This window comes from Vipera ursinii (genome assembly GCF_947247035.1).
Source record: "Vipera ursinii genome assembly, chromosome: 2".
Classification (NCBI taxonomy): Eukaryota; Metazoa; Chordata; class Lepidosauria; order Squamata; family Viperidae; genus Vipera; species Vipera ursinii.
Window position 1 is genome coordinate 52,747,467 of NC_139513.1, and position 27,560 is coordinate 52,775,026.

Genomic DNA, 27,560 nt, shown 5'->3' on the forward strand with positions numbered 1-27,560 from the left:
CCACCCGAATGAGGAAAGCTCATCTCAACTCCGCCCACTTTATTGGGCAGTAGACAGCTGTTGCTCTGAGTGGGGAAAGTTCATTTCACCTGGGCAACTCTTTAAAGTTTCATATGTGTTCGTGCAATGGCATCTTTGCAATGGCATCTTCTTATCACTCTATTTGGCGATTTTAGTAGCAATTTTAATTAGTGCTAAGATGCTTTTCCAGCTATACTTTGGAGGGTTTTTTTAGTATATTATTAGTGAAATACCAATTAAATGAAAGAATATTGCAGTGCTACTGGATGATTTAAATTGTTACACTGTCTTAGGCTCTCTGAGGGGCACAGTGTCATAACATAAACATACAATAACAGAAATGAAATCATACAGTTTATAGGTATTTTTAACTGGCAGAAATCTTTTCTGGCCAGTGTTGTTTTTTGCCAAGATGGTTAACAGCAGAGATTCGGCATGTGTATGCATGTATGCATCAAGACGGAATGAGAGATTGTAGGAAAGGTTATTGCTGTTCCATTTCAATTGTGTATGAGATTCAGAATCTGTTTTCCAGAAGCTGTACTTTTCCAAACATCACATCACAGCTCACAAGTCAACGAAAGAAAAATAGAAAAATGAATGCATCAAATGTAAATATACAAACTTGAATCAATGTGTGCAAAGTGTTGTATAACAGTGTACATATGCTTAGAAAATGTATATATTAAAAACATTGTGTGCAAAATATAGGCATTGGCAGACATGCAATGAAAACGCATGTATATTTTGAAGGTCTTTTTGAAGAGCGTGTACATTTCAGAAACTAAGGAAAAAGAATCTGAGCATAATAGATTTGACTTCACCTGAACTCTGTGTGTACATTAAAAATTATTTGTAGCATTATTGAGTTATAGTACCATAATAAAGGTAAAGGTAAAGTTTGCCCCGCACATGCATGCTAGTTGTTTCCAACTCTAGGGGCCGGTGCTCATCTCCATTTCAAAGCCGAAGAGCCGGCGCTTGTCTGAGGATGTCTCCGTGGTCATGTGGCTGGCATGACTAGATGCCAAAGGCGCATGGAACACTGTTACCTTCCCACCGTAGTGGTCCCTATTTTTCTACTTGCATTTTTATGTGCTTTCAAACTGCTAGGTTGGCAGAAGCTGGGACGAGTAACAGGCGCTCACTCTGTTATGCGGCACTTGGGATTCGACCCGCCAAACTGCCAACCATCTGATCGACAAGCTCAGCATCCTAACCCACTGAGCCATACTTTCATTTAACTGATATTTCACCAAGACTTTATCACAACTTGAAGAAACCACTTTGAAATTTGCTTGGGAGTCTCTCCAGTTACGTTTCTATGTTGTTCCTCTGGCTTAATGGTCAAATTATGCTTTGTAATCCTTCTTTCAACAGACAGGTTCCCCATCTGCCTAGCAATGAAAAATTGATACTGTAGTGATGTTTACAAATGGGGAGGGGGGATATGTCTTTGGTACCACAATAATTGGAGACAGGTTCTTCCCCCAAAAGTGTCCATATAGTGGAGGAGAGGGCAAATGACAAAATGTGTAATATGACATCACAATGTGAATCCTGTGACTTATGCACTTGCTTTCAACATCATGTTGTTCTAGCGTATGTTTCATCATTCTTTCCCCTCTGATCTTGTACTAGACTCCTATGTACTTGACCCACTAATGCTGACTGCACACATGCCGAGGTTCCTAACCTCTAGAAAAATAGATATGGAGCTCAGGGATAAAAGCCTTTTCACTTTATGGCTCCCACGTGGGCTGCAATAATACAGAATCATAAAGTGGCAAGTTTCCTTAAGATTATCTAGGCAGTACTTAAGTACACGTGCTTTATAGCCATCCAGTTTTTACTTCAAGAAAGTAAAAAGAAAATAAGAAAGGAGCTAAAGGTACTGACCTTCTCCAGTCAAATCCTGTTTGCATATTTTCAGAACCCTATCTTTCTATGGGCATGGGTTTTCTTATCCTTTTTGGGTTCTGCCATACTCCGGGGAGGGAGGGGGGAGCTTGGGGTGCTGATGTGTATTTTGTTTGCTTTATTTTCTGTTCTATCCTCTTTGATGTTTCTCTAATAGAGTGAGAATGGAATGTGCCTCTGGCCATATGCCTTATCTCCAGCCGTGGAAGAAACAGCACAGACACCTAACAGCCTTGGAAGTAGAACCTTATCATTCTGTTCCCATGGCACTTGCACACTTGCAGATTGGCCTGTTTGAACCATCTGGATGGACAGTTGGGTGGGGTTACTATGGACACTTTTGATTACGTGATTCGCATGGGAAACCCTCAGATTCTACCTTCTATTCCTGCTGTCAACATCTCCCAATAAAAGTTCCTTTTGGAATGATGCCGTTTCAAGAGTTCTGCTTTCTTGGGAGGACACATATCATGAAAGCAGGTACCACCATTCCTGCACAGTGCAACCAATGAACCCTGTCTAAAAACAGAACATTGCATTCTCACAATTAATTTCTTGATTAGTCTTAAAACCAACTCTCCATAGCAATAGCACATAGATTTATATACCACTTCACAGTGCTTTACCCTCTCTAAGTGGTTTACAGAGTCAGCATATTGCCCCTAATAATCTGGATCCTCATTTTACCAACCTCAGAAGTATGGAACGCTGAGTCAACCTTGAGCTGATCAGGATCAAACACCTGGCAGTGGGCAGAATTAGCCTGCAATACTGCATTCTAACCACTGCACCACCATGATTTACCATTATCCCCACCATCCTGTCAAAATCATTTTTAATGGTTTTTTTTAAGGACTCTTCCACCATGGCAGTTTTTTTCACTATTAAACAACTTCTGCCCCAAACAACATCTTCCTATGTTTTCTACTCCGTATTCTACATTTTCAGAAAAAAACAAGGGGAAAAAATGTGTGAACATCTACAAGGCAGTCTGTTTTAAACATGTGACAATAGCTGTTACATTATTTCCTAATCATATCTTCTCCAGGCTAAACAAATCTAACTGCTTCAACCTTTTCACATTGGACATGGCCTTCAGCCTTCACACCATCTGGCTCCATCTGTGGCTGCTTTTAAAAGATTTTTCAAAGCATGCTTGTTTTCTCTGGCACTTAATTGCAAGGGCGTTGTGGGACGGGCCACTTTTAGACATCTGAGATTATGGTTGGTTTTGATTATGTTAAAGTTATTTAATTATAAAGCATTTTTATAATTCGATAGTCAGTGTGACTAGTTTAAGTTTTAAGTCATTTTGGAGAAGTCACGTTCTTGAAAGATGGTGAACACATTATCTTAAATAAATACATTTAGCCATCCTTCTTTGGATACACTTCTCTACGTGAAATTTTGATTACATTGGCCAGAACTCAAGGTGAAGGGTAATCAAAGCACAACAAAATACAGCTTGTCCTCAACTTATAACCATTTGTTTAGTGACTATTTAAAGTTACAATAGCACTGGAAAAAAGTGACTAATCACTGTTTTTCACACTTACAACCACTGCAGCATCCCCGCAGTCAGATGATCAAAACTCAGATGCTTGGCAACTGATTCATATTTATGACCACTGCATAATATGTTCCAGTGTCCCAGGGTCATGATCACCTTTGCGATCTTCTGACAAGCAAAGTCATTGCCAGATTCACTTCACAACCATGCTACCAACTTAACAACTGCAGTGATCCAGTGATAAGAAAGGTCATAAAATGGGGTAACATTCCCTTAACAAAAATGGAAATTTTTGGCTCAGCTGTGGTTGTAAGTTGAGGACTACCCATAATAAGATCATGGTTATACTTCTGCTGATGCAAGTCTAAAATTGTGTTAGCTTTTTGTAATAGCTAAGTGTACTGGACTTCTCCAGTCGAATCCTGTTCACATATCATGAAAGCAGGTACCACCATTTCTGCACAATGCAACCAATGAATTCTGCCTAAGAACAGAACTTTATATTTCTCACAATCAACTTCTTGATTAGTCTTAAAATCAACTCTCCATAGCAATAGCAATAGCACGTAGATTTATATAGCACTTCACAGTGCTTTACAGCCCTCTCTTAAGTGGTTTACAGAGTCAGTCTATTGCTCCCAATAATCTGAATCCTCATTTTACTGACCTTGGAAGGATGGAAGGCTGAATCAACTTTGAGCCAATCAGGATTGAACTACTGACAATTGGCAGAATTAGACTGCAATACTGTATTCTAAACACTGCGCCACCATGGTTTACCATCATCGGTATCAACCTGTCAAAATTATTTTGAATGTTTTTTTTTTAAGGACTCTTCCACACTTCCACCATGTTCAATCCCCAAATCCTCAGAAATAGTTTCAAGTTGGCCCGCAGGTATCTTCACTGCTGCTCGTCCCCAAACACTGGCTGCAAGAAACAAAGGCAAAAAAAAAAACAATCTTGACTCTAGCTTAGCTGTCACAGTAGTAGAACAAAACATTGCCCTCATCCCCCCACTTCATAAATAAAATGCCCAAATCCCACCCATCCATATCTTTATTTTAGATTGTAGATATACATATGGTCACACAGATATTTTTTTTTTAAGAAAAAGGAGTGATTGAGTTGCAATGACTGCAACATCATGCCACTATTTCCCATGAAAAATCTATTAAGGTAGCTGAATTCACCTGGGAAATGTGCTGTCTCCAATAGGAATTGGACCACTCACAAGCTCCATGAAGTTGAAAAACTTCAAAGCAGTGGAAATGAAAGTGTTAGTGTTGCTGCTGTTTCGGTTAAGTAAGTTGGCGGGGAAAGCTCAACTCTCCGACATTGTTGATTTTGTCGAGAGATCCAGAGCTGTATTCAGAGTACGGTAGTGAAGAATCCTCATATCCTAGCCAAAGGTCATCTCCTTTTCTCATATTCTCCCATTATTCAAAAAAATGGCAAGATATTTTAAAAACTTTGGGTTAAGACAAATCTTGCTGGGTTTTTTGATCCACAGATAATTAGCTACAAATTGCCTTAATAATAGCATTGTATAGTTCACATTTGTTAAAATAGCTAATCTTATTATAGCTGGCAGCTTCCTAAACTTTCATCTCTCCCTCCCTCCCCCTCCCCTTCCCCCTCTTCATGTGTGTGTGTGTGTGTGTGTGTGTGTGTTTCTATGCACACACCTGTGCTTACCAGTTTGGTGCAGTGGTTAAGACTTAAGGCTAGACACCAGAAGTGCATGGGTTTTAGTCCTACGTTAGACACAAAGCCACCCATTTGACCTTGGGCCAGTCACTTTGTTTCAGCCCTTGGAAGCAGGCAATGACAAATCACTTCTGAATGACAGATGTTTAGACCAGGGTATCAAATCCTTTTCCATTCTATTTTTTTTTCCAAGAGATAATTCCTTGTAATCACAGCACTGTTTTTGTTGTGTTTTATAGAAAATGCTCTTGAAATAATTGTTTTATTATTTGCTTCAGGACTTTTCCAGATATCAGCATTAGGAAGTTTGAGTGGTATTTGAATGGATGGAAATGTTTGTTCTTTTCAACATTTGTGAAACTTCATTTGTTTTGCAATAATTCTCAATAATCATAGACAAAGGCTTTGAGTAAGTTTCTGCATAGACAGCATCGTCATATTTATTTCTTGGAGTACAATATGGTGATAGCTTCCACGTTTTCTACAGTCTTAACCCAATTTCAGCAAGGCAGAATAGACCAGGTTTTTTTTTCCACTTTTCACTCATAATCTCATGAGGGAATTGAGTTTTTAAATCTCAGCCTCAGAGCTGAGTTACAATCATCTCCATGCTGGAAAATTGTGTGATGGGTAGGAGAGCATTGTAGCCTATGAAACCAAAGTGTATTCTGAAATATTTTAGCAATATCTACTGAATTGCTCCCTTTTAGCTTATCAAAGCTCCAACACCCACAATTTACAGACTTTTCCAAGTTTCTGAACTGGGGAAGTTTCCATCTCCAATGCTGAAACTCCCTGAGTGGTCATGGAGAGTAAAATCTGAGTAACTTTCAGGTTCCTGGGAAACCTTTAAAGAAATTACACTAATGGAGATGGGTTATGTAGTGTATTGGGGATGGATGTTTCCCTTCACTATTACCTTGACTTGCAAACTCTACCCCTGATTATTTATCTTTCCCAAGCTGTGTATATTTTGTATTGTAAGAAAAGATGGAGGCAATGAAAATTTTTATTCAACCTGAAAAAAACTAGATCAAATATTGATGGCAAAATGTTGCAATCTCAGATAGGTAAACAGCTGTAAATCTGCTTCCCCATTCACTGTATGGAAAGCAGGATAAGTATTATAGTTTGAGGTCTACAATTCCTTTCTACAAATAACCCCAAGTATCTTGAAGCCACCATCTATCCATATTTATTTGAAACTAAGTCTTTTTAACATGAATAGGTTTCATTTTAAATATCTTATTACAAAAGAAAGTTTATTTATGTGGTCATAAATAGGGCTTGCCCCACAAGTCAGTCTATACTATCTATAGTTTACAGTTTGTATTGTGTGTGGCCAAAGATAAGTTATAAAAATTTATTAAGCCTGCAGAGATTCATGAACAGTTTTATAGCTCAGTATTTACTGCTGTGTCTATGGTTCTTTTTTTTCTTCTGCTTCTTCCCATCTTCATAATTACCTTGGAGACTGATTATAATCTATTTTTAATTCTTCCCCAACCAGGGAATTTAAAATAGAGGATCCATCACAGGTCACACCACCTACTGCCACAGAAGACTATTCGATCCCAAAAGAATTGCATTTGTTCTTGTTTTCAAAGAAACAGATTCACTTCTAAATTCCTTACAACCTAGTCTGAAAAGGAAGCTGTTATTTTGCTATGAACAGATCAGAATTTCACTTTCAATACCATAATAGCAAATTGGCTGTTGCCAAGGGAACATGCTGGTGAAGGTCAGAGTTTTGTGGTCATTCTTTATGCTTTAGCTTGTTCAGGGACTTGACAAGAAAAAATAAAATGGTGGCCTTCTACCCCACAAGAAGAAATTTAGAAGCAGCTTGTGAAGACAAAGACTGAGAGGCCAGATAAACACTTCTCTCCTGCAAAAGAATAGATTGGCAGAGATATCAGTGCAATACTATAAGTACATCAAAGGAAAAATAGAAGAGGAGATTGCCTTTCCGGACAAAGAAGGCAATGGTTATAAAAAAAATAATGCTTTACAAAAGTGAACCTGAGTATGTGATGAGCAGAATTTAAATCAGATTAAGAGGAAAAGTGATAGGTGATATTCTGAAATAAAACCTACAGTGTGCACCACAGTAGACGAGAAAGAATGTCAGAAAAGAACCTTTTTCTTAATTTCAAGGCTGAATTGGTTAGTTCTGTCAGGACTGCAAGGATTAATAAACTTTGGTTTGAGAGACGAGTGATAAAGCAGTCTTCCATATAGCCAGAGATAAATTATAAAACTGATTTTTATTTCAGTCATGGTGCAGCTGGGTCATGCTGGCCAGGTCAGCAAGTGAGATTTTCTTTTCTTCCTTCCTGACAAAGTGGATTTTTTTTTCTGACATAGTCTCTCCTTCTAGCCACAAATTTGAAATCCTTTCCCTATTCCTGCTTCTGCTTGGCATAGGTGGTTGACCTGAACTGGGTCTTCTTGGAAAAAATGAACCAAATTTAGATTCTACTGGCCCTAAACCACTTTGCATATGGAAAGTTCATGAAGACATGACAGGAGAATTGCTAGTGGTAGTTTTCCATTTGGATACAGTGGAAGGTTCAATAAGATAGGAGTCATCCCACATTAAAGCTTCTGTCTGAAACACATGCCAGGGAAAAGCCATTTGTTCTGGATTCTAACTCCCTACCACAACCAAGGAAGGAGCTTAAGACTATATCTTTATGGTGCTTCTAATTCAAACATGAATGAAAAGGCACAACACTTCAGTGCTCACCTAAACGGTCATGTTCCTGTTCTCCTTTATGTCATGATCATTAACAGCTGAACCTCCCCATGTTTAGTTTAATACTGTCTTTATCTTTCCCTTCATTTTTTTTAATAGAAACATAGAAATTGACAGGAGAAAAAGACCTAGTGATCTATCAAGTCTGTCCTTTGAATTTTGGTTTGTTGCAGGGGGATGTTATTTGCTTTCTTTTATATTTATTTGTTTATTATGTTTAATTATTAATTTTTATCATTTATTTTATTTTATTTGAGTGGTGTGGTGTAGTGGCCTAGAGGTGGAGCTCTTGCCTCACAATTCACTTTCTGAGCTCAAAGATAAAATATCTGCTACTTATGAGCTCTGCATAGGCATCAGGAAGGGCATCTGGCTAGCAAATGCTAAGTTTCATTCAGTTACCTTGACTTCACTCCAATACAAAGGATTACAGGTCATTAAAAGAAATGTTTATATATATATAACACACACACACACACACACACACACACAAGACATTCTGTAAGAGAGCCTTGGTGGAGCAGTGGGCTAATACCTCCTTAAGTAACACCAGCTGCCTGCAATTAGTGCAGGTTCGCATCCCACCAGGCTCAAAGTTGACTCAGCCTTCCATCCTTCTGAGGTAGGTAAAATGAGGACCCAGATTGTTGGGGGCAATAAGCTGACTTTGTAAAAATGCCGCTTGGGCCCCCCCCCCGAAAGCCCTAATAAGCAGGCATATACATAGAATGAAGGCTATTGCTAAGCACATTGATTTATGCTTCTTAGATTGTAAGCCGCCCTGAGTCTTCAGAGAAGGGCAGGATATAAATGGGATTTTTTTAAAAAGAGAGAACCATTAGAGGTTGTCTGCTACAAATTTTACCATGGCTGCTGCCTACAACAGCACATATTAATTAAATAGCAGCATATATTACACAAACATAATCAAAGTAACAAACATCCTATTTACACTTTCAGATTCAGGAGTTCATTTGTTCCCATGCTACAATTTTCAGGAGAAACCTTTATAATTTTTAAAATAATTTTTATTACAGAGATTTTTTTTCATAAGACAAAAGGACAATATAATTTAGAACAGAAATAAAGACAATGGAGAAAAATAATGAATAAGAAAATAGGAAGAAAGAAAATAGGAAAAAAAGGAAAAGAAAAGATTGTAAAAAAGTAGTTTCCAATCTTCTTAACAGATAAATACATTTATAGCTAGTCCTCTCTCTCTCTAAGTTTACATCATAATTTCCTTCTTTCCATAGTCCATCCTTTCTAATCATCAAATCCATAAATCACAGGTTCATTTTCTTCTTTTTCTTATCAAAAAGTCCATGAGGAGTTCACAGTCACTATTAAATGCAATTATTGTCCTTTCTCTAATCAAAAAAGTCAATTTTCCATCACTACTAATTCTATCATCTTTACCAACCATCCCTCCATTGTGGATATTTCAGTCTTTTCATCTTGCAGCAGATATAATATTTAAAAATATATTGTTCCATAACTGTTTTCTAATTATCTACCCACTAGTCTAAGCAAGAAAATTTCTATTTCTGTTGAATGTTAATCATTAAAAAAATATAACACTGTATGTATCTGAAGCCCACATTTTTTAACATTTTATAAGTCCACAGGCATTATAAAATTACCCTAAATGTTATCCATATTTCCATCATAGATTTAAAATTTCTTTATACATTCTAGAAAAAGAGTGTGGTGGCTCCCTTAAAAAGCTTATAGGAAAGAGGTGAAGGTTCTGGTGGAATGATGCAATAAAAGTGGTTCCTCAGACAGAAGTAGATAGGAAGAGGTTTTGAAGTATTTATAGCGGGTCTACCTAATTCTGTAATAGCTTTGTTCCCTATGCCATCCATCTGGTAAACTCCCAAGATATGTTTTTCTCACCATGCACATGTTTACATAATCTGAACTAGACTTTGTTGTTTCTCTGTAGTGTATAATATCTGTGGGTATATGCATAATTCTGTATTTATTTATTTTTGTCATATTTATGTAGTGTATATTGGAGGTGTTCCATCAATGAATTATATCTAAAAACCTTAGCCCATTTTTATCATATACTCTTTGACTTGCTTTTCCATTACAAAAGTTTATATATTTTAGCAATTATATGTTTGTTTATTTGTACATAGCTCATTTCAAATTTTGTCTTATGCCAGGGCTGTCAAACTGCCGGCCCGCGGGCTGGATGCGTCATCTGGAAGCCACACCCACCCCATTGCCGACAATATCAAAATAGTCCCGATACGTCTCGCGATGTCACATGATGTCACGAGTTTGACATGTCTGTCTTATGCTGTTCCATTCTAAATGTTCTGTTATCTACCCTAAATCTTTCTTTTAACTGTGCATATGAAAATTATTGAAAACTAAATGCCTCTGCAGTCAATTGATTTCTACCTTTCATTTTATATTCTCAATGCTCTTGTTGTAACTGCACTCTATATGTTAGCCATTCCCCTTTGTCTGGGTTTTTTTCCCCATAAAAGTCTTCCTCTGTGATCCATAAAGGCAATATGGCTGTATTCCATATTCTCAATATGACACTTTTAATATAGTGTTCTTTAAAAGCTACATTAACCTTAACTTTATCGTGCCATAGAAAGCCATGCCATCCAAATCTCAGGTCATGGCCATCTAATTCTAAGATCCTCTTATTTCTCAGCAGCACCCGCTCTTCCATCCAAATCAAACAACTGTCTGCCAAGTACAGTTTCAGATCAAGTGATCTCTATCCTTCTTATTCCTTTAAATCTTGGAAGATTTTATATTTAATACTTGGCTTTTGTCCCTTCCAGTAGAAATTTTTAAATCATGAATGTTCAGTTCAGTGTCTGGTGTATTGTCTCATTCTCTAGTGGCAAGCCAGTAGAATATAAAATGAGAGCAAATCCCTCTTCCTACTAACCTTAATGTTACATAGTTTGGGTAATTATTTAATATCTGCAAATGCAGAGAGCATCAAGAACCCTTCATTTCAGCCCTGAGCTACAAATATTCTCCTCTATAGGATTCTCTCATTGTTTGTCTTAAAGGTTAACTGACAGGGTATATGACAACCACTGGCATGCAAGTTAATTTCATTGTAACTGGCTCCCCCACCACCATTCCCTCGTCATGTTGTACCACTAGCAATGCTCTAGGCATCATGACTCAGTTCTGCTCTCAGTCAAAATTCCAGAAAATTTAACAACCACCTTTTATAAATCAGAACAAACCATCTCCAGCCCACCACCGATAGCATCAGTTTTTGAGTTCCTGAAACAACCTGGCATGGAAAAAAAACCCTAACCTGTTCTGTGTCATCCTGGATTTGTTATACACAGGCAGATTCCAACTTGAAAGTTAAAGAAAACTTTCTAACAGAGCGTTTCAATAGTAACTAGAGAAAAGTTTCACTTGAAGACTGCAGGTAGAGGCTGAATAGAAATTTCTCACATACTGTATGCTGAATATGTATTTCTGCAGTGAACAAAGTGGTTGGATCCCTTGCCTCTCTATATCCTTCCAACTCTATTTTGGTAACCAAGACACTATTTCAGAGTTCTAAAATGTATTCTATACATTTAAATGAGGGGTGTATACAAGCACTGTTATTTCATGTGATTTCTGTTCATAACTGCGTGATGGTGTCAGTTTTACCAATGGCTGTATAATATTTAGCATTACAGACTTGAAAAACCACCATACAATTCCACTGATTCTTATCTATCTATCTATCTATCTATCTATCTATCTATCTATCTATCTATCTATCTATCTATCTATCTATCTATCTACCTACCTACCTACCTACCTACCTACCTACCTACCTATCTATCTATCTATCTATCTATCTATCTATCTATCTATCTATCTATCTATCTATCTATCTGTATATTCATCTATCTGTATATGCATACTCTCTCTCTCTCTCTCTCTCTCACACACACACACACACACACACACACACTTTCCCCAGCCATTAGCACCCCTCGTATGTGCTCTTTTTTAAGGATTGTTTTCAGTTTCATGGCTATTGTAAATCTTTTTGAGTTTTGATGAGAAGCTGTTAATAATTAAATAAATTCCAGTCATTATATTGGGGGGAAAGTTCCAGTATTTTCCTCATTTCTGAATCTAGATGGGTTTGCAAATATTAGGAAATCCAGTCTGATGCGGCTAATTGCCTATTGGATATCACTGGACTCCACCTGAATGTAAAGTCACTTGCCTCCATTTTTTATTCTGCTAAAAGCTGCCATTCAGCTTTCCAAAAACAGAGAATCAAAGGACTGCAGGTTCAAGCCTAGCTGGTTTCTTTTCCTTTTCTTTGACAAGCTGCTGTGGAGCAAAAGGCCTACCAGCCATGTCCAAAATTGTGTTCCATTCCCTCCTAGAAGTGCAAATGAAACTCAGTCCATGATAACAAATTATTTGGAAACAAATCTGTTACTTTTAGAAGAAGGTGTAGATGAAGCAACAATAAATAAAAAGCCATCTTTTCAAGGGCAGAGTTTTGGGATGCCATTTTCTGGGACTGGTGTGCACATTACAGCAATTTCTCAGTATTATAAAGGTGATGAGCGTTAGTGTGAGAGACATTTGTACTTGATTCTATTACAGAGATATGGTTAGGGATATTCATGTTTCCCAGAAGTATTGCTCTCTTATTGTTTACACCATTTATTTTACAATCTCAAGCTGCAGTTCATAAAATGGAACTTTAACTTTCCTTCTTATAAGCTAAGGAAAGGCTTATAGTAAGGAAGGGATGGTGGTAGTAAAACAGTTTATACCCATGAATACGGTCAATTCCTGAAAGCAGCTTCTTTTCATCTCATATAATAAGGTAAAGCCATTTTATTTGGTGTAAACTATCCATCTGACCATTAAGTCTCATCTTTTAGAATCAGCCCTTCTTCCCTGTTTTATTTCTGAGGGGACATACCCAGCGGCTTATTCAAGAAACACCTAGTTTTTGCAAACTTTTCTTATTATAATGATGAAGAAAAAAACTGTTTTGAGAAGTTTGGTAAGTAGCTATGTGCAGTACCCACAGAAAAGCATAAATCCCATTCACTAGCTGCCTAGGAATTCTGGGAATTGTAGTCTCAACACCTCTAGAGGACATAAGATTGGGGAAGTTTGGCATGGATGCTTGATCCTTTGGAAGATAAAAACAACATGCCAATAACAGGAAAGACATAATTTTACTACTATCTTGTTAGAGCTTTTTCAAGTTACTGATAATGTTCAGAAGATGGTGGAGAAACCTGAAAGAGATGAGGTGGGATTGTTTTCTCCATTTCTTCCAGGAATATGAAGAAAAAGCATGGATTTTCAAGTGAAACGGTCCACCTTCAGGTGAAAACCAAGACCAATTGTCCAAATAAATGCACATTAAGAAGACTTCAAACATTCACATGGTCTTATTGAATTCCCAAGATTAATTTCAAACCTTTCCAGGAAACAGCAATCAAACCTATTTGCTCTGCGTAAAATGGAGTAGTGTGAAAATCTCATCACTCTTTGAAGCCAGTTTCATTATTTATTTATCCATGCATAGTTTACAGTACACATTTGCAGTGGCCTTTCAAGATCTAGAATTCACAGCAGCTCTTCTTTGAGTAGAACAAGTTTTGGCTGCTTATCTCAATAAGAAGTAGGGAAAACAAGCAGATGGCTGTGTATTTTTCATGAGGCAACTGGACTTCTTTTTTCTCTTTGAAGACTTCAAAGAGAAAAGAAACGCAAGTCCAGTTACCTCGTGAAAAAGCACCTTTGGGACAACCATGGCCTGGATGACTAAGAATCTCCATAGACAAGCAGATGGCTATTCTTATAGCTAAATTGTATTGATGCATTGTATTTTTATTTATTTTATTTATTTATTAAATTTATATTCCCCCCCCAAAAAAATATCTCACTATTGAAGCAACTCTGGATGACTTACAAAATGCTAATACAAAATGATTAGAATTAACAAGGATTAAATAGAGACTAAAAACCAAGAGAATGTGTTTGTTGTGATGAAAACAACAGCAGCATGATAACATAATTTATGAATCAAAGTCCTCCAATGTAAATTTTCAGAACTGGATGCAAAACAAAGCAGTCAGTTAACCTTTGGCCAGTTAATATAGCATCATCTACAATGGCTGACCTCTTTTTAGGATCCCAGACAGAACCACAGCATTCTCCAGGCCACAAAAAAGATGTAAAAAAGATGTTGAGACTCTAGAAAGAGTACAGAGAAGAGCAACAAAGATGATTGGGGGACTGGAGGCTAAAACATATAGGGAACGGCTGCTGGAATTGGGTATGTCTAGTTTAATGAAAAGAAGGACGAGGGGGTGACATGATAGCAGTGTTCCAATATCTCAGGGGCTGCCACAAAGAAGAGGGAGTCAAGCTATTCTCCAAAGCACCTGAAGGCAGGACAAGAAGCAACGGATGGAAACTAGTCAAGGAGAGAAGCAACCTAGAACTAAGAAGAAACTTCCTGACAGTTAGAACAATTAACCAGTGGAACAACCTGCCTCCAGAGGTGGTGAATGCTCCAACACTGGAAGTTTTTAAGAAGAGACTGGACAGCCATTTGTCTGAAATGGTATAGGGTTTCCTGCCTTAGCAGGGGGTTGGACTAGATGACCTCCAAGGTCCCTTCCAACTTATTATTATTATTATTATTATTATTATTATTATTATTATTATTATTATTATTATTATTATTATTATTATTATTATTACTATTACTATTACTATTATTATTATTACAATGTCATCTACCACTGAACTATGGTCTTTCCTTTATTGTGTACTATTATTATGCCTGGAACTGATCTTTTTCTTTTTTTAAAAAAAGCTACCTTAGGCCCAAATGAACTTGACTTCAAGAGAAACAAAATAGGGCACTGCTGATTCTACATCATCTCTTTCAGGTTTCTTCACCTCCTTAATCCCCCAAGCCCGTCAATTTAGTTCCAATATTTCCAACCAGCACATACTGATTAGGCCAGTTCCTTCTCTCCTGTCCCCTATGGCTCTCTGTTTCATTAACAGCAAGGAGATGATAATGGGGAAGGACGATCAAAGCTGATATTAATGTGAGGGATTAACAGTATTTATATTCCTGAGCAGTGCACTCAGTGTAAAGAGCAGACTGCTGCAAATCAGACTTCTCCAGCCAAGAGTGACTGCTGAGCTGATTGTCTCTGCCATGGCTTGAAGAGCTTCTTGTTAATCAGGCATCACCTCTAATCCAAGAGGACGATGGGCCAGCCCAGAACAAACAGGGCACATATAATAAACCAGGGATGAGACTGGGCACAGATCATGACTAAGGCTGTTCTGCCCCAATTCTTCAATTATTTTAAAACAAGCCTCTCCCCATTCCCTTCCCCAAGGTCTTCTTGGCTATGAGTAAATCTGCTTTCACTTTTATATTGTACTGCACTAGTTTTATGCATATTAAAGAAATATCACAGTGTCCCTCTGTGAAGGAGATGAGCGGTTTTTAAAACTGATAAATAAATGTGCATATTAAAACAACAATGGGAAATAATCAATTTTTCTAAGGAGTTAAGCTGAATGTGACCCAAGGTGGAAAATATAAGACTAATTGAAAGTGACTATGAAGTTTTCTGAGAAGAAAATGCAACATTCTGCTAAATGGACCAGTTGTTAGCTGCGAAGTCATGTCTGACCCATCGTGACCCCATGGACAACATTCCTCCAGGCCTTCCTGTCCTCTACCATCTTCTGGAGTCCATTTAAGCTCATGCCTACTGCTTCACTGACTCCATCCAGCCACCTGATTCTCTGTCGTCCCTTTCTTCTATTGCCCTCAACCTTTCCCAACATTAGGCTCTTCTCCAGTGAGTCCTTCCTTCTCATTTGGTGGCCAAAGTATTTGAGTTTCAACTTCAGGATCTGGCCTTCTAAAGAAGTTGATCTCCTCTAGGACCGACTGGTTTGATCGCCTTGCAGTCCAAGGGACTCGCAGGAGTCTTCTCCAGCACCATAGTTCAAAGGCCTCAATTCTTTGGTGCTCAGCCTTTCTTATGGTCCAACTTTCACAGCCATACATTGCAACTGGAAAGACCATAGCCTTGACTATACACACTTTTGTTGGCAGGATGATGTCTCTGCTTTTTAGTGTGCTGTCTAGATTTGCCATGGCTTTCCTCCCCAGGAGTAAGTGTCTTTGAATACCTTGGCTGCAGTCCCCATCTGCACTGATCTTGGAGCCCAGGAAAATAAAATCTGTCACTACCTCCATTTCTTCCCCATCTATTTGCAAGGAATTGAGAGGGCCAGATGCCATGACCTTGGTTTTCTTAATGTTAAGTTTCAAGCCAACTTTTGCATTCTCCTTCTTCACCCTCAACAAGAGGCTCTTTAGTACCTCTTCACTTTCTGCTATTAGAGTGGCATCATCTGCATATCTTAGGTTGTTGATATTTCTCCTGGCAATCTTAATTCCAACTTTTGATTCATCTAACCCTGCCTTTCTCATGATGTGCTCTGCATATAAGTTAAATGGGCAGGGTGACAGTGTACAGCCTTGCCGGACTCCTTTCCCAATTTTGAACCAATCAGTGGTAGCGTGTCTGGTTCTCACTGTTGCTTCTTGACTCACATATAGCTTTCTCAAGGGACAAATAAGATGGTCTGGTACTCCCAACTCTTTAAGAACTTGCCACAGTTTGTTGTAATTCACACAATCAAATGCTTTAGCATAGTCAATGAAGCAGAAGTAGATGTTTTTTTCTGGAACTCCCTAGCTTTCTCCATTATCCAGCATATGTTGGCAATTTGATCTCTAGTTCCTCTGCCTCTTCAAAATCCTGCCTGTACTTCTGTTAGTTCTAGATCCACATACTGCTGAAGTCTAGCTTGCAGGATTTTAAGCATAACTTTACTAGCATGTGAAATGAGTGCAATGGTGCAAAGGTTTGACCATTCTTTGGCACTGCCTTTCTTTGGAATTGGAATGTAAACTGATCTTTTCCAATCCTGTGGCCACTGTTGAGTTTTCCAAATTTGCTGGCAAATTAAGTGTAGCACTTTTAATGCATCATCTTTTAAGATTTTGAATAGCTCAGCTGGAATACTGTCACATCCAGTAGCTTTGTTGTTGCTCAGCTTTGCTAAGGCCCATTTCACTTCACATTCTAGGATGTCTGGCTCGAGGTCAGTGACCACCTCATTGTGGTTATCAGGGACATTAAGCTCATTCTTCTATAGTTCTTCTGTGTAATTTTGCCACCTCTTCTTAATCTCTTCAGCCTCTGTTAGGTCCCCGCCATTTTGGTCCTTTATCATGCCCATTTTTGCATGAAATGTTCCCTTCATCTCTCCAATTTTCTTGAAGAGATCTCTAGTCCTCCCTATTCTATTGTTTTCTTCTATTTCTTTGCACTGTTCATTTAAGAAGGCATTCTTATCTCTTCTAGCTATTTCCTGGAATTCTGCATTCACCTGGGTGTATCTTTCTCTTTCTCCCTTGCCTTTCACTTCCCTCCTTTCCTCAGCTATTTGCAAAGCTTCCTCAGACATTTTGCTTCCTTGTATTTCTTTTTCTTTGGGATGTTTTTAGTTGCTACCTCTTGTACAATGTTCAGAAACTCCATCCATAGTTCTTCAGGCACTCTATCAGATCTAATACCTTAAATCTATTTGTCACCTGTACTGTGTATTCATCAGGGATATGATTTAGTTCATACATGAGTAGCCTAGTGCTTGCTTTTTCCTACTTTCTTCAGTTTAAGCCTAAATTTTGCAAAGAGAAGCTCATGGTCTGAGCCACAGTCAATTCCTGGTCTTGTTTTTACTGACTGTATAGAGCTTCTCTATCTTTGGCTGCAGAGCACATAGTCTATCTGATTTCTGTGTTGACCGTCTGGTGATGTCCATGTGTAGAGCTGTCTCTTGCGTTGTTGGAAAAGAGTGTTTGCTATGACCATTGTATTCTCTTGACAAAATTCTGTCAGCCTGTGCCCTGCTTCATTTTGTATCCAAGGCCAAACATGCCTGTTATTTCGGTTATCTTTTCGCTTCCTACTTTAGCATTCCAATCCCCCATCATGATAAGGACATCATTTTTTGGTATTAGTTCCATAATGCACTGTAGGGCTTCATAGAAATGGTCAATTTCATCCTCTTCAGCACCGGTGGTTGGGGCATAAACCTGGACTAGTGTGATACTGAATGCCTTGGATTTGAGCTGGGATCATTCTGTCATTTTGGGGATTGTATCCCAGTATTGCTTTTCCTACTCTTTTATTGACTATGAAGGCTACTCCATTTCTTCTGAGGGATTCTTGCCTGTAGTAGTATACCTGATGGTCATCTGAATTAAATTCACCCATTCCTGTCCATTTTAGTTTGCTGATTCCTAACATGTTGATGTTCAGTGTTGTCATCTCTTGTTTGATCACGTCCAGCTTTCCTTGATTCATGGATCTTACATTCCAGGTTCCTATGGAGAATAAATCTTTACAGCATTGGACTTTCCTTTCACCACCAGATACAGCCACTGCTGAGCATCCTTTCAGCTTTGGCCCAGTCGCTTCATTCTTTCTGGCGCTACTAGTACTAGCTGTCTGCTCTTCCCCAGTAGCATATTGGATGCCTTCAAACCTGAGGAGCTCATCTTCCAGCATCATATCTTTTTGCCTTTTGGTACTGTTCATGGGGTTTTCATGGCAAAGATACCAGAGTGGGTTGCTATTTCCTTCTCCAGTGGATCACGTTTTGTCAGAACTCTCTGCAATGACCTGTCCATCTGCCATGGCCCTGCACGGCATAGCTCATAGCTTCATTGAATTACACAAGCCCCTTCGCCACGACAAAGCAGTAATCCATGAAGGGGAGATGGACCAGTAGTATTAAACAAATTAAACAGAGTAAAGGAGCCTTTCCTGAAAATATGAAGAGCTGATTTTTCCAGACAGCATCAACTTGAGAAAGGAAACTAAATTAGCACTTTCTTCCCATCTGTCAAAATAGTTCCCCATTCTTCAGGATAAATGATAGAAAAATCAATAACCAAACAAGAATGCCATCCCACCTCTGGAATATTTGAATAATATTACTGGTGTGTACTAGAGATGGAGAGGGACTTCATGAAAGAGAAGGAAAGTCTGAGAGTTTTTCTGAATAGGTACATTTGGTCACTGTTTTTGCAAGAATGATTAAAGGAATGTCGGAGAAACTGGGGTAGGGATTCGGTCTGTGGATTTCTCATTGTCAATTTCAGGATCCTCCCCATGGCTCCCATTTTGCTCCTTCTGAATTACACTAAAGACATACAGAAGTAGCCATGTAGGGAATGAATGACATAGATCTATCTATCAAGTGCCCACCTGACCTTGGAAAGAGGCTTCTGTTCTTTTGGCTCATTCTCAGGGTGCTTTACATTTTTTGCTTAAAGTGGTGCTGCTTTTTGGCTCCGTTTCTGGTGATAATTTTGCAGGATGCTGTCCCCGCAGCCTTCCAGGCTGCCCTTGCTCTAATTTTGAAAAAGCCCCATGAGTTAGTGGAATTTGGGAAGGAAGGAATATGACTGGCCATTGAACCCAGTCTTCTTGGCTACCTCATAACTAAGGTATTTGCAAAGAACCAGCACACCACCTGACAAGAGTATTTCACTTGTTAATGGTAATGTAAAAGACATTTTTTTAAAAAAACAACAACAACCCTACTCTAGTCAATATCAACTTCAGGTTGTACCTATAGAATCTACTGTATATGTAGATACAATAGAGTCCTCCTGAGTCCTTCGGGAGATAGGGCGGCATATAAGTCCCAATAATAAATAAATAAATAAATATGTACATTTTTTGGGCAACAGTATGGCAATGGTTGAACATTGTGTTCCTCTGGGATGTTTTTAACTTTGCTCTCCAGACTACAGCCCTGGGATTTCCTTCTGGTCTCCTATCCAAATACTAGTCAGGTTGAACCCAGCTTGGTTTCTGAGGCCAAAGAAAGCCTGATGCTATCACTTGCCAAGGTTCTACATTTACTAGATAAATCTAGCCAGTTTGATTTAGTAATTAAAGTAGTTAAATCATCAGACTAGCTACCCAGAGACCATGACTTCTAGTCCCATCTTAGGGACAAAGCCAGATGGATGACCTTGGGCCAGGTATTCTCTCTCAGCCCTAGGAAGTAAATAAGAGGAAATCACTCACTTCCCAAATCTTACAAAAGCAGTAATCCATGAAGGGGGTTTGTCCAGGCAATCGCCAGGAGCCAACATTAACTTGAAGGCACCCTAAATACAAAAAAAATGAAATCTAAATGTATTAGAATGTTACCTGCTACCTATAACCATACTCCACTTTGTCCAAAAAAAATTAACAGAGGCTTCCACATAAAATATTAACTCTTTTCTCCAGGAACAAAAACTGAAGCAGTCATCCTGTTTGGGCTACATTTTCCTTGTCTGGGGTACATCTGTTCTGCTTTGATTGCCTGGGAATGTGTTAATTGTAGATATGGATTAAGAATGAAAGTTTTACATGAATTCATATAGGACTGAGATGTGCATGAGCTTTGGAAAGGCACATATTATACATTGAACAATTATTTTCTAAAGTGAGACAGAGAAAAGGGTGGGGAAGTATTATTATTATTATTATTATTATTATTATTATTATTATTATTATTATTATTATTATTAAAACAAAGCAATGGATTAAGAATCACATAATTTTTAATGTGAACACAGCATGTGGAGAAAGTAAATGTGTTTACAGCAAAAAAAGGAAAGTGGGGGAGGCCCTCATATTGCTAATCAAGATTACTGGAGGGACTCTCAGGTTTTCACATTACCACAGTGTGATATGACATAATATAATGGATGACTGAACTGCCCGAAGCCATTGTAAGTATAAATCCCTTTTAATATTCATGCGTGGTTTTTGAGAAAATATATGTAAGCGGTTAATACTTTTCTGCAGACAAAACATTATACTTTATCAAAACAAAATATGTGCTTAGAGAAAAAAAAACCTTTAGAGTTTGTTAGAACAGTTTTATACAAGCAAAAAAAACCACTTTAGGAGTAACAACAACAACAACAAAGTGGAAGTGCTAGCAACCTAGAAGGATGACTGAAGATGTAAGATACTTATAGGACAAAGTAATGGTTTGAGATTGGATCACTCTCATGGAAATTAAGCTTATTTGAAGGGATGTTGGTCAAAAATACTACTAAATTCTTAAGAGGAGTAAATTTAATTTATCAGATTTTTAATCTGCTACGTTGCATTGCTCAGTATTCCTATTAGAATCATTAAGCCATGCTTCCAAGTCATTTTAAGAAAACGTAGGGAACCTCCCTGCTAAAACCATGGACTAATCATAGAATCCTAGAGTTCGTAAGTACCTCAGAGGTATCTAGTCCACACACACACACACACACACACTTTGTATAAATACTGTTAAAGTATTTTGGACACGTTACCAGCCAGCCTCTTTTGAAGACCTCCAGTGACAGGAAACACACCACTTCATATGGCAACCTATTCAACTAGTTGACAACTTTTACAGTTTAAAAAATTCTTTCTGAATCAATTTCCATGCATTTTCGATATTACTTCTGGTCTGTCGCAGCTTCTAGAATTTGGTGCCCTCCAGGCTGACAGAACTTATGGCACTCAAAAGTTCCAAACCAGCCTGGGCAACATTTGTTATTCCATTGCGTTTGAAGGATATCATGATGGTGATGGTCTGCCTAATTTCACAGAAGGTTGTAATTGCTTTCAGCCAAATATGGATTCTTCCTTGCTAAGAACCTTCCTCTTTACTATTGAGAGATCAGGAATGGATAAGGAAAAGTATATGTCCTCTATCATTATTGACCATATTTTCTTTTTGCAAATACCCAAAGGATTTTTAGAGTTACCCTGTGGTAAGATGGGTAGCAATAAATTTAATAAATAAATATTTTTTTCTTATTATAATGTAGATCAGACATGTCAAACACAAAGCCCGGGGGCCAGATCCGGCCGGCGAAGTGGTTTCATGCAGCCCGCGAAGCCATCCTGGAAACAGTGAGGGAACGGCCCCCACTGCCTTGGCCCTGGCCCAGAGACCCTCCTCCTGCCAGAGACCCTCAGATCTGTCCCACTCCTGCCCAGGCCCCCATAGGCACCCTTGAAGCCAACGATGTAGAGCTGGCCACGCCCACCCAGTAGGCCATATGCACTCTAGCCACGCCCACCCAGTAGGCCACGCCCACCCTGGCCATACCCACCCGGCCCCCTGAGGGCAACCGCAAAGCTGATGCGGCCCTCAATGAAATTGAGTTTGACACCCCTGATGTAGATGATCAGAATGCAAACTCCGACATCTGACTACAGTAAGCATTCATAGTATAATTATCCATTGTTCCATACAAGTACAAAGCCTATTAACATCTGCAACAAAATCATCAGCCACCTATATGAACAACAAATATTTATGACAGCTAACTGTGTACGCTAAATGAGATGGAGAGGCTGAAAATTGAACTGAATTTTCTCTGTCCCTCTTCATGATTTTATTATTATTAAAGTCTTGACAAGAACTGGATGCATTACTCTTTCCTAAGTTCAGTATTATGAATGTCAGAATGCTTCATGGGGAACTGGCTTGCATAATGATGTTGATTTTCAGTTTTTAAAGTTGCCACCAGATTCTGATGAGGTTAATTGGTAGCAGAAGTCCCGACTGCAGCAGATAAAAGACTGGAGAATAAAAGGTAGAATTTACAAAACAAGCTGAATATACACAGCCCACAACTTCATTAGCTACATCTACTGTATTATATTGCTTCTGAGGTAAAGTTGGCAGCTGCCCCTACCACAGGAACAAACGTGGAAACAATCACTTCAAACAACATGTAGGATTATGTTGAGTCTTTTGATTGAAGAATTCAGGGAAGTCTACAAAAAGAACTAAATTACGTTATCCACTGAGAGCAATATAACAACAATTGTTGATACATCATATCTGTCCTCCAAACTGTTTCCTTCATGGTGCAGAATATAAGGAGAGATCACCTGGTGTCCTCCTTTTATTTATATATGGCTGCTGTTATGGTCATCAAGAAGTTAAAGCTGAAATAACCAAAGGCTACTCCGTTTGAGATTGCTAATGTTAATAACCAACAACATTGGTTGTCATAGCTCTGAAAAGTTCTGTGCCTTTTTAAAGAAGATGGCAGGCAGACAGACAGACAGACAGACAGACAGACAGACAGATAGATAGATGATAGATAATGGTTCTTTTTTCTTTTAATCTGTTAAAAGTGGGTTTCATGTCTCTCCTACTTTGGCCTTCCTTTTGTCCCTGTTTACCAGTTATTTTTTTAATGTTTGCTGATTTTAATAAACAACAGAATATATTTTTGCTAGCAGTACCATGAAGTAATGAGTGCTCCATTGGGAATTTTCAAAGAAAAGGTTTGGTCATAAGGGAAATCGTAAGCTGTCTCTAGGAATCAAAACATGACTTGATGGAACAAAATCTATCAATCTCTGAATGACATGTGTAACTACTCTGATCTGGACACAAGAATTGACCAGGAAGGTGCTGGTGAAAAGTAAACTGGAAATTAACCACAGCAAAACTATTTGCCAATAGTCATCTTTTCTTCACCCTTCCTCTCTTTCTTCTGTTATTTATTATTATTTTATATTCTATTATTCCTTTAGAATGAAATTGTAAGTTTCTGGAAGGCAGGCATCTTTTGTCAGGCAAATATTCAATATTGATGGTTAATATCCCATGTTTGTTAAATATGTGATTAAGTATAATGTCTTGAAAGTGTGAACATACTCCTTGCTTCACAGTGCCACTCCTACCATGCAAAGGAGCTATGTAAACCTGCATAGGGAAGTCACTGTTTTCACACAACTGTTTTCCACAGCTCCAATCTTACTAAAGATTACATAGATGAAGCTAAATTAAGACACTTATCAACATTAACTAATTAGTCATTAATAGCAGTGAGCCGGACAATCAAAGCAGGGATCAATACAAATCAAATAGAGGTTTGATTGGATTTATTACATATCCTATTATTCTGATTAGCCCTGCTTGGTTCTGTTCTTACACAACACTTGCTTCACCAACTGCAAAGATAGGCCAAGCTGCATCTGAGCAGTCTGTTTGCTTGCCTTGCAGTGAAGGCACTCAACTTGTTTCATCATTGCTCCCTCTCAATCTGTCCCTGTTCTTTGAAGAGGCATATCAAAGCCAAGGGATAAGGAAGTAGAACCAAACATGTCAAATTCATGACATCACATGATGTCACACAAGTTTTTGGGACAGTTTTGCCATTGCCGGCAATGGGGTGGGTGTGGCTTCCAGATGACACGGCCGGCCAATGGGATGGCAATTTATCACCCCTGAAGTAGATGTTTCTGTCTGTCAACTCTTTATTTCTTTGCCATTCCTTGCAATTAATTAGATCACAACATTTGAGATCTAAAGCACTAACAGGTAGCATCATTGAAATTGCATTAATAAAACCACACTAAAAATATGAAAGAAGCCCCCAGGATCTTGGTGGGGAATGCCATAGTTCCAAGAAGGCCAATCCAGCTGGAATAAGCTCTAAGAAAATATTTTCCTGACTCCATCCTGGTGTTTTAATGTAATTCATGATTGTGTTGTTATATGTGCAAATAACAACTCCTAAGGGATGCTTATATGAAGCTGTTAAACAAATGGGTGAAGGGATAATGGGGATATAACTCACTCACTGGTCTTGCTTCACAAGCCACGCTACACATTAAGTATTACAATGGAAAGGGACTTTGCCACTTATTTTTTTTGTGTGATGCTCACCTGTTACACAGCTATCCTTGCACAGCTATCCTTTCAACCACACAGAGACTTTAGCCAATCAGCATTTCTAATTTGATTGAGACATGAAACCATGAATGTTCAAGTGTTGGAGAAATCTTTTCTCCAAAACATAAGCTGTGGTCACTGAAAGGACCAACAGAGGCCCAGCTATCTGCTAACAGATTTATTCATAATGCGGGGTGGGTGGGGAATAGGAATCTTTATATGATTGAGCAGAGCTATGCAGTGTTTTAGATCTCAGTCCTAAATAATGCCTCAGAGTTTGCAGGGGTGCAAGTATAGGTTTTGTCTGCAACTTTTTAAAGTAGCTGTGCCATTTCCCAGAATCACATGGCAGTTGCTACAGGCTGCATGATTCCCCTCCCACCCCCGAAAAAAATTCAGCTACTTTAAAAGTTGCAGACAGATAATACATTTACACTCCTGTGTTCCAGGCATCTTTTTCAAACTGTCTCCAAAGCAGCATAATGACCTATTGTGGGTTTTTGTTATTGCTTTGCACCACTAGATATAAAATACTGTATGTATTTAATACAAATATGGATGAAAAATGTATATAGCACATTGATTTGTGCTTTAAATTGTAAGCCGCCCTGAGTCTTCGGAGAAGGGCAGGATATAAATGGGATTAAAAAACTATATAAAGCAATTAGATCTACAAGGCTTTACCTTACAAAAATTAATAGTCTGAGTAAACACATGAACCTCAATGAAAAAACATCTCACAGTTAAACATGCAACAGTTGCAGATCACAAGCAATTGCATCTATTCCTATAATGCTCTGTTTCAACCTTCTTCCCTACTGGCACCGTCCTGAATATGTTGTCACTCTAGAATTCCTCAGTAACTTGGAGAAAACTGCTCTGAGTGTGCCAGTTCTAAAGGAAATGATGAACCAAATCTAGGTAGTCCTTGACATATGACCACAACTGAGCCCAAAATTTATGTTGCTAAGTGACACATTTGTTAAGTGAGTTTTGCCCCATTTTCTGACCTTTCTTGCCACAACTGTTAAGTGAATCACTGCAGTTGTTAAGTTAGTAACATGATTATTAAGTGTATCTGGCTTCCCCCATTGACTTGCTTGTCAGAGGGTTGCAAAAGGTTATCATAAGAACACTGTAACAACCATCATAAATATATGCCAGTTGCCAAACATCCGAATTTTGATCACGTGACTACAGGTTGTAAATGTGAAAAATGGTCATAAGCCACTTTTATCAGTGCCATTGTAACTGTGAATGGTCATTAAATGAACTGTTGTAAGTTGAGGCTACCTGTACTAAAGCCTGCTCCCTCTACACAACTCCATTAAAGGGTATGCCAGCCATCTCCTATTCTCTTTTCTACTTCATTGGCACTCTAAGCAGATTCCCACTTGGCAACACAGCTCAAGACAAAAGTAGCACAGTATTTACAAGATGAACAAGGAAAAGGAACATTAAGATGTACCAGGGTGGTCACTGAAGGCAGGCGAAAGAGCCAGGAAAGCAGAGAGTGCGGTATTACCACTTTTTAAAAATACTCTATTTACAATGTCCCTGCTCCATTTCCCCCTGTGTCCACTTTTACAGCAAAACTATGAAAGCCAACAGGGGGTTTATGTCTGTTTCCCCACCTCCCATCTCTCCTTGGAGAGAAACAAGGCAGGCCTGAGCAATCTATACTTCTTTGTGAAGTATTGATGTACAACAATAACACAAGGACAAAGGAAAGAGAAATGTAGAATACAGCTTAGTTCACCATGCAAGAAATTTAACCACTTCCTGCTCTGCCTATCTGTTCCCAACAATTGCTCTTGGTCACTCTGTGGAATGACTTAAGAATAGTTGCTTAAGGGATCCAGGTTCAGAATCATTCTGTAGATTTAGGGACAATTACTTTCTTTCATGTGTACCAGTCAAGGCTGTTATCGTGATAAATAGGGGGTGTTGCCTTAAGCTCCAAGGGGAAAAATGGAACATAAGGCTACTAAATACTCTCCTCTTCACAGAAACATTTGCTATGTATAGAGGGGAAATGGCTGGCTGTATTTAGAGCAAGGATATATCATAAGGGCTGGATGGATTTTTTTAACATTTACTTTTTTCTTTTTTTAAAAAAAGGCAAGGTTATAACTGAGTCATGACATGATCCTCTGTTTCATGGCCAAATGATCATGAGAACAAATCTTGGTGCTGGATGATATGAAACATCACCATGGCCAGGAAAATTGTTGGTTTTGAAAGAAATAAAGATGGTGCTTCTAATATCTAGAATAACCAGGTAGAAAGAATGATTCCTCTCTCTTTATTCACAGCAAGGCTGGGATTTTATTTTATATATTTTTTTATTATTATTATTTTATTTATTTTGCACTTGTCACATAACTGCATTTGATAGAAACTCTTCTATAAACTTTAAAGATGCTAGAAAACCTTTCCTGCTTTGTGTCTGATCTCTCTGCCAGGAACATCCATGGCGGCGGTGGGGTATGGGTGGGGGTGTTCCATGTTTTTTTTTCTGTTTATCCATTACTCCTAAAAACAAAAGTGGTTTTCTATTAAATATTGATCTCTAAAGTCCTCTGTGTCAAAGTATTTATTTGCATCCTCTTTTTTTTACTTTTTTCATGTCCACTAATGATAAAAGGTTTTTGTATTTGTTTACATTTTCAACATTCATTTGAAATATCTTTATATATTCTAGATAATTTATCTGGCAACATGTATCAACAATACATTACTTTATAAAAATTCTCTGTTATTCTCCAGAACAACTTCTGAGTCTCTTTC